An 8,434-nucleotide genomic window follows, 5' to 3' on the forward strand; every position below is an offset into this window, starting at 1 on the left:
TGTGGGAAGCCCCCCGCTTCCTAGTACTGATGGGGGCCGGTCTCCAGCTTCCTTTGGTGTTCCAGAGACCTGAAGCAGAGCGGCCGGTGTGGCTCCAAGGTGGCTGGGACTGTGTGGTGGGCTCCAGAGCCCCCGAAGCCCTCTCTCCACCCTCTTCCTGCACAACCGCATCCGGGCCTCCAGAAGGAAGCTGCAAGTGAGCTGGCAGCGGCTTCCCCGATGGCCCTGTCTCGGCAGCCCTCACCCAGGCAAGGCCTCTGTGGGAGAGCAGGGCCGCTCTCTGTGATGCCACCGCCAGGATGGCTGAGCTCCAGTGTGGTGCCTGTCCTGGGTCTGAGGGCCCGGAAGTCACCCTTCCGTCTGCTGCCAGGAGTGTGCGTGCCCAGCATTGGAGAGCAGTGAGAGGCACTGGTTTCCCAGCACACAGTGTGCGCCTGCCCGCTTGCTCTCCCGGCTGTGTGTGTGGGCCCCTCACTGGCCAGGTGTGTAGCTGCGTAGTGTTTCTGGGGGGCTGCTGGCCTGACAGGCATGGCTTCTCAGTGGCCAGCATGGGGGTCTGGGGGTGGTCTGGGATGGCCAGGCGAGGGGCTGTGGGCTCGGGGGCGGCTGTCAGGCCTCGGGTGTCGCCCTGCACTTCCCACCCCATGGCCACATCCTCCCACCCTCTTCTCTGTACATCACGCTCAAGAACAAACAAACAAACTCACCAAACACGCGTTGGAGGCGGCCGGACTGGCTCCACTCCGGGCGCCCTGGCAACAGGTTTCAGGACGACAGCAGCAGGGATGGGGAGAGTGGACTCAGCTGCTCCCCCGTGAGGACGGGGAGGGAGGGGACAGGACGTGTAACTGTGAACAAGGAAGGGCCGGGGATGGAACACTGTGAAGAGGAAGCATCAGGGTGAGGGACTCCTACAGATTTGATAGGACCACGGCTGACGGCCGGCAGGGCTCCCGTGACACTGACGTGCCAGGGTTTTCACCCAGTGCAGTGGCTCCCCTCACAAGGACACAGCGGGAAGCCCCAGGCCAGGCCTCATTAGAAAGGGCTCAGGGCTGGGCGCGGTGGCTCACGCCTGTACTCCCAGCACTTTGGGAGGCTGAGGTGGGCGAATCATGAGGTCAGGAGATCAAGACCATCCTGGCTAACACGGTGAAACCCCGTCTCTACTAAAAATACAAAAAATTAGCCGAGTGTAGTGGCGGGCACCTGTAGTCCCAGTTACTTGGGAAGCTGAGGCAGGAGAAAGGCGTGAACCCGGGAGGCGGAGCTTGCAGTGAGCCAAGATTGTGCCACTGAACTCCAGCCTGGGCAACAGAGCAAGACTCCGTCTCAGGAAAAAAAAAAAAAAAAATGGCTCAGGAGCCAACCAAGTGTGGGCCAAGGAGAGCCTCTGCGGGCCGATGTGACCACCTCCATCGTCAGCCAGGGCCCTCCCGTGGCACCAGTCCCCTGCCAGCCTCCTGATGCTGTCTAGGTGGGCAGGGGCCTTTCAGGCCAGGGGAAGAAACTGACGTCTGCCCTTCTGTACCTGGCCTCAGGACACCTGTCCCCATCCCAGAGCGGTGTGACACAGGTCTGAAGGCTCTGCTGGGTCACTTGGCCCCTGAGACAGCCCCACCAGCCCAGGCCCGAGCACCTCTTCCCTCCAGGCCGGGCGCAGCCAGTCCCCACCTCCCACCTTCCACCTCCGCCAGGCCCGGACATGGAGTCATGGCTTGGACGAGATTCTTACTGTGTCATCGGCTGGTGCGCAGGTGACTCTGGAGCGCAGGTCGTGCCGATCGGCCCGGGGAGGCTCCACCCGGTCACCATCTCTCCCCGCATCCTCCACCCATCCCCGTCCACCCTCTGACCCACACGCCCGTGGCTCTGACCTGGGATTTTGGGTTTTGCTGCCATTTAGAAATGACGTTCTTACTTGTTGAATTCTAAAACGGAAGCAACACAGCTGTCTCGTAAATCAAATTTAGTGAATAAACGAGCCGTTCTTGTTTAGTATTGTCTTTAGGTCTTATTTCTCATGTCTCCTTTCATTAGAGGTTTTCATTGTAATCTCTTCGGCTCAACAAAGACAACCAAATCTGCCCTGTTAATTTTGTAATTGAGGTCTATGCAAACATATTGCCATAGCCATGGAAAATGTTTACTCTTTTTCAGCTGAACACACAGTACATTTTTAGTTGAATAAGATCCAACTGAAAGGCATAAATCAAGGGTTTAAAAATAGAAAGAGGATCGCAAAGCCTAGTATGTCAATATGCTCGTCAAGTGTTAATGCAGCCAGGCAGAGTTAGGCGGCCCTGGGCGCTGGAAACTGCGTTCAACCTCCTCGCTGTCCCTCTGCGTCTACAGTTTGGTTTTCACAGAGGCCTCTGGCGGGAGGAGCCGACATTTAGAATACAGATGGGCAAAGGAAGCACCATTTTAAAATAGTTACTTAAAAAAAAATCCTTTCAGACGAAGAAATCTGCTGTCGTCGATCTTTCTGGTGTTGGTGAAAGGAAAGAGAAATCCCCGTGTGGGGAGGCCCCGGGCGGCGTTCAGGACCGAGCCCTGTGGAGCAGAAAGGCTCGAGACTGGACCTGTCTTGTAAAAACAAGGCGCCTGTTAGCAGAATCTAAGTCAATTGAGGAGCTGGAAGAAAACAGGTCCCTTCCCTAAAGCACTGTGGTTAGCTCAAGCTCCTTGGATTTGCACTTTTGGAGACGATGTGGTCAGTGAAGGCTGGGGAAGGCTAGGCAGGCCAGACGCCCGGCCAGAGGCAGAGCCTGGAGACAGCGGAAAGGAGAATGTGCCTTCCAGATGCCACCTTTCCTGAAAAACTGCCTGGGGCTGCATTTGTGGAAGCCAACCCTCCTAATCAACAAATCAACAAATACCGAGTTTAATTTGTGATTTTTCATTTTCATAATTTTACTTGTACATATTTGAACACCCTGAGGGTTGTAAACATTTAGTAACTTATCCAAAGGTCATAGGACTATCCACGCTTCAAATCCAGGCCCTGTCCTGAACTTGCAGGGGTTCAGGATGAAGAAACCCCAGCCCCGCTGTGAGGGACCCGAGGCTGCTGGGAGAGCTGGGAGTGTGTGCGGTTGTGATGAAGTGTGCACGGCGCTGGAAGAGCTGGGAAGTGTGCGCGGTTGTGAAGTGTGCACGGCACTGGGAGAGCTGGGAAGTGTGTACGGTTGTGATGAAGTGTACATGGTGCTGGGACAACTGGGAAGTGTGTGCATGGTTGTGAAGTGTGTGCGGTTGTGAAGTGTGCATGGCGCTGGGAGAGCTGGGAAGTGTGTGTGGTTGTGATGAAGTGTGCACGGTGCTGGGAGAGCTGGGAAGTGTGTGCGGTTGTGATGAGGTGTGCATGGTGCTGGGAGAGCTGGAAAGTATGTGCGGTTGTGAAGTGTGCATGGTGCTGGGAGAGCTGGGAAGTGTATACGGTTGTGATGAAGTGTACATGGCGCTGGGAGAGCTGGGAATTGTGTGTGGTTGTGAAGTGTGCACAGCCCTGGGAGAGCTGGGAAGTGTGTGCCATCATGATGACTTGTGCATGGTGCTGGGAGAGCTGGGAAGTGTGCAGACCCGAGGCCGCGGGGAGAGCTGGGAAGTGTTCGTGTTTGCTATGACGAAACGTGCACAGTGGTGGCACCGCAAAGTGTGAGGGAGGCTCCGAGCAGGGCTTCCTGGGCCGGAGGCTGGGTCTACCCTGGTTGGGGCTGGCTCGGGGGAAGGAGTGAGAAGGGCAGTCTCAGGAACAGTCACGTGTGGAGGTGGGAGGACGAGACGTGCCCCCAATTCTGGAGGTGGCAATGGCAGGTTGGGACAGAACGTAGGAGGCTTTGAACATCAAGACATTAATCTGGACTCATTTATAGTCAGTATTTTTTCATGAGTTAACCAAAAGACGTGTGGCATTTTGGGGTCTGGACACTTTTAAATCAATGACTCCTAAGTGTTTACAAAGCAGGAAACGAGGTTTTTTTTTTTTTTTATACTTTAAGTTCTAGGGTACATGTGCACAACCTGCAGGTTTGTTACATATGTATACTTGTGCCATGTTTAACCATGAGCTTCAGGAGCAGGATGGGCTCCTGGAGCCTGGAGGGAGCCCAGTCTCCCTCTCTGTGGGCGGCTGGATGCCCCTGACTTGGATCAAGAGTGAGAGCCCTTCTCCTGGTCTCCATCCCGGTCTGCGACCACTGCCTCTCGTTCGAGATGGCCCTTTCGGGGTGTCGAGGACTGAGGCAGCTCTGGAATGTCACCCTACCTGTAACCTAACACAACCTGCCCAGCTGCGTGGTTGCTGGGAGGAGATATGGGGCTCTGAGGTCAGGGAGGGAGGACAGCTTGTTACGGCAGTGACAGTGGCTGGGAACCTGCAGGGCCCTGTGTCTACTCGGCCACGTGAAGGGACCAGTGCCGCCCCCACACACCGTGAGTCAGGGTTATAGGAGAGCACCCCCGAGTCTTCCGCCACAGAGGAAGTCACTGCCTTTGCCTTCCAAGGCTGTATTTGCTTTTGGGTGTCCTTGAACAGGTAGCCCTGAACAAAGGGGAGGCCAGTGTCTCACTTCATGGGGTGTATGGAAAATGTGCCGCCTGCAGAGAATTGCCTCCCGGTGGCGAGTCGGTGGCAGCTGGCAGGCCCAGCTGAGCTGTGCTGTGGCCAAGCCGGTGGTGGGAGAGGCCTCGCCCCTGGAAGCATGGTGCCCATATGTTGCCACCACGTGCCTGGAGTCTCTGGGCTGGAGCTCCAAGCTCGTCTTCATCATGAAGAAGCACATCCAGGCTGTGGGTAGAACTGCCGTGAAGCCATCCAGCGGTTTAAGTTCTACATTCTGTGGGGCATGCATGGGGTTGGCTTATTCAGCCTTCCCTCCATTCTCCCTGTGGTTGGAGAAGACGGAGAATAAAACACCTCGTTTCTGAGATGCTTGGCAGCCGGGTTCCGGAAGCCAGGCAGAGTCCACCCACAAGAGGCACCCAAAGGCATTCCGAAAGGCAGATGGAAGAGGAGCGCATCTTTTCGCCATTGTGCTGTGTTTGCTGGAAAGCACCGTTGTTGAGATGTGAGTATTTCTGTGTGATGTCCATTCTTCAAACCCCAGATGCAGTCGGATGGCAGCCATGAACCCGCGGGTTCCTGGCTCCTGCTTCTGGTCCCCAGCCGGCTTCTGCTCCTGGTCCCCAGCCGGCTCCTGCTCCTGGTCCCCAGGTGGCTCAGATGGACCCATGAGTCAATGGCAGCCCCAAGAATGGCGGCCCCCCTGTTGGGTGGGCTCTACATTGTCCTGCAAGTAGTTTCTGGGAGCTACAGCCAAGTGAGAATCTGCTTCAATTTCCATTCGCTTTCAGCGACACCGGCATGACCTCCTTTCTGCGGAAGACACCTGGAGTGGCTTTCCTTCTCTGCCTCAAACCTGACTGGTTCACGTTCGCAGTTCATACTTTACTACTGGTTACAAATCACCTGCAAACTCCTGACCGCAGTGCAGCGAGGGTGGGGCTGAGCACTCTGCTCCTACGGTGTGGTCAGGCTGGGTCTGGGCTGGAGAGAGGGCGGTCCCACCAGGGGCAATGAGATGCTCCCGAATCTGATTCAATTGTCCCTGCTCCTGCTTCTCAGCTCTCTGGAGCTGCATGTCTCCTTCGAGGCTGCTGTGGTGTTGATTTTCACCTGGTGTCCATGGATAGCCACGCCCAGTGCGGGATCAGGAGAGCCCCTTGGGGTCCCACCCTCCTCCTGGGCACACTGCTGCTGCTGGAACGGCAGGGACACAAGCTGCTCCAGATGCAGCCAGTCCTCATTAGTAAGCTTTCCTCGTGGGCTCAGGAGGATCTGTGGCCCTTTGTCTACTTTCATGTAAGAAGTTATCCCAAATGCAATGACTTAAAGCACACATTATGGCACAGTTTGCGGGGTCGGGAATCCAGGGTTTTGTGGGGTCGGGAGTCCAGGGTCTGTAGCCAGACACTTCCCGCCTAAGGCTTCTCCTGAGGACAGCATGCTGTGGCCAGGTCGCGGTCTCATCAGAAGGCTCAGCAGGAGAAGGATCCGCTTTCACACTGGGCTCCCACTGACTGTGGCCCCCACTGACTGTGGCCAGGGCATCTCTCCGTTCCTTGTCATGTGGGCTTTCTGGAGGGAAGCCATGGCCTGGCAGCTACCTGCCTTGAAGTACATAAGAGAGAAAGAGCATGAGAGGCCCTGAAATGGAAGCCACAGTTGTTTTGTGGCCTGAGATTGGAAGCAATATTCCATCATGTTTCCATATTCCCAAGTTCAGTCTGTGCTCAAGAGGAGGGGATTACTGAGGGGGAGTAGGTCCCAGGGGGAGGGATGGCTGGGCTCATTTAGGGCTGCCGACCACCCTGGACTTTGGGAAACAACGCAGCCTGTATCTAGGTTTGCAGCATGGAGACTGCTGCGTGGTCACCAGGGCGGTTTGGATGGCTGGAGGTGGCAGACGGGACTGACCTGCCCCTGGTGGCTGTGGTGGAGCTACTGGCTGGAGTGGGGGCCTTGGGGCTGTGTGTCTGCAGGGAGGGAAGTCAGGGTGGCCGGGGAGTGCTGGTCATGGGCTTCGGGTGTGTCTGTGAGGAGGGAAGGCAGGGTGGTTGGGGAGTGCTGGTCATGGGCCTTGGGTGTGACCTTGAGCCCGGCCCCTGCAGAGGCGGTGCTCCCTGTGCTGGGCACTGCATGGGGCTGAAATGTCTTCCTGTGGTCACTGGACTCCTTGGACCAGCAGAACAAGCCTGGCCGTCGTGGCAGCTGTGGTCACTTGTGTACACACACCCTGTGGTTCCTTTGCTGTCTCAGTACAGGAGAAACACCCTGGACTCCACCGTTTCTCGTTGGATGTAACTCTCAGTCCCTCACCTCAGTGTCCTGGCTGACTGCTGTTCTCCCTAACTCAGCAACCCCTCCTGGGAGCAGCTCAGAGGTGCCTGGGAGAGGCAGTGCAGCTTCTAGACACCCTTCTTTGTAATCCAGCCGTGTGGGTTGGATTGGCCATGGGAGCTCCATCCACTGCTGAGGACTGGGCTTCCTGGGCTCACCACGGAGCCTCCTGCATCTGCCCCAGACACACCTGCCTCCCGCATGGTGGCCACTCTTCTCGGACTCCGTGCCTGACCCCAGATTTATTACTTTAAACTTTTCTTTGCAGTACTCAGCCTGTTGTTCTGGGTCACTGTTCAGCTGATTAAAAACAGCAGCTTCCCTGTTTTTCTGATAGCTTCCCTGCTATCAGAAACCAATGTTACTGTAGCCCTTGGGTGTCAGAAAAGAGCAGACAAACCCAACCTAAAGGCTCCCGGGCATTCTGCAGTTGTCCCCGTCGGCGTTCAGTAGGAACACACAGGAGCGTGGGAGAACTGGATCGTGTGGCTGGGAGTTAAAGGCAAGAGGGGATCCAGGAAGGCCAGGAAGCTGCTGCCTGGAGGGGGTGGGATGCTGGCAGGGGCTAAGCCTCTCCAGGACACAGCACCTTCGTCACTCTGACCACTGGGCCCCCTGCCCCACCTCTGACCACTGGACCTGAGTGGGGTGCGTCTATTCTGTGCCCATCGGCTCCTCCCTACTCCTCACCAAGGGAGAGACCAGCCCCTCCCATCGCATGCTCCTTGGAGGACTGGAATCCAGCTCAGCTTAGTTCAGCAAAGGACCGTGAACCCTACTGTGTCCAGGTACAGGATCGAGGTGAGTCCAAACAAAACAGACCCCAGGTCTGAGACAGTGACAGTGAGCCTCTGTGAACACCTGCGGGTCCCCAGCCCAGCTTCTCACTGTGGAATCTTGAGGGGCAGTGGGAAAATAGGGGCTGACCTTGCTCCAGGTCCTTAACAGGGAGCCCGCTTCCCTGAGGGCGAAGGCAGAGGGGCTGAGCTTGTGCAGGACCGGGGGTGGTGAGAGCCCAGTGAGGGTGGGCGTGGCGGGCAGGGCATCGAGAGCGGACCTTGAGCGGCCACGTGCCGTCCCCCTCTGGGGGGGTGCAAGGGGTGGAAGCTGTGAGTGTGACGTGAGTGAAGCAGACCAGGCAGGGCAGCCTCCGGCTCCTCGACAGAGGCTTTCTGGTCAGAGTGGGAGGGTCTGACGTCTGTGGTTCTGTGACCACACAGCCCTTACCCAGTATTGAAAAGTAATGTTGCCTCGTGGGGAAATGGAAATGGCCAACAAGAGTGGGTAGGCCCGTCCTCCTCACCCGTTCACCTCAGTCCTCCCGTTCTCCTCAGTCTCCTCACCCCCACCCTGCTCTGTTCACCTTGGTCTCCTCACCCGTTCACCTCACTCCTCCTCACCTGTTCCCATCAGTCCTCCTCATCCATTCACCTCAGTCCTCCTCATCCATTCACCTCAGTCCTCACCCGTTCACCTCAGTCCTCCTCACCTGTTCACCTCAGTCCTCCTCATCCAGTCACCTCAGTCCTC

Source organism: Mandrillus leucophaeus, unplaced genomic scaffold (genome assembly GCF_000951045.1).
Source record: "Mandrillus leucophaeus isolate KB7577 unplaced genomic scaffold, Mleu.le_1.0 Scaffold201, whole genome shotgun sequence".
NCBI classification, from domain to species: Eukaryota; Metazoa; Chordata; class Mammalia; order Primates; family Cercopithecidae; genus Mandrillus; species Mandrillus leucophaeus.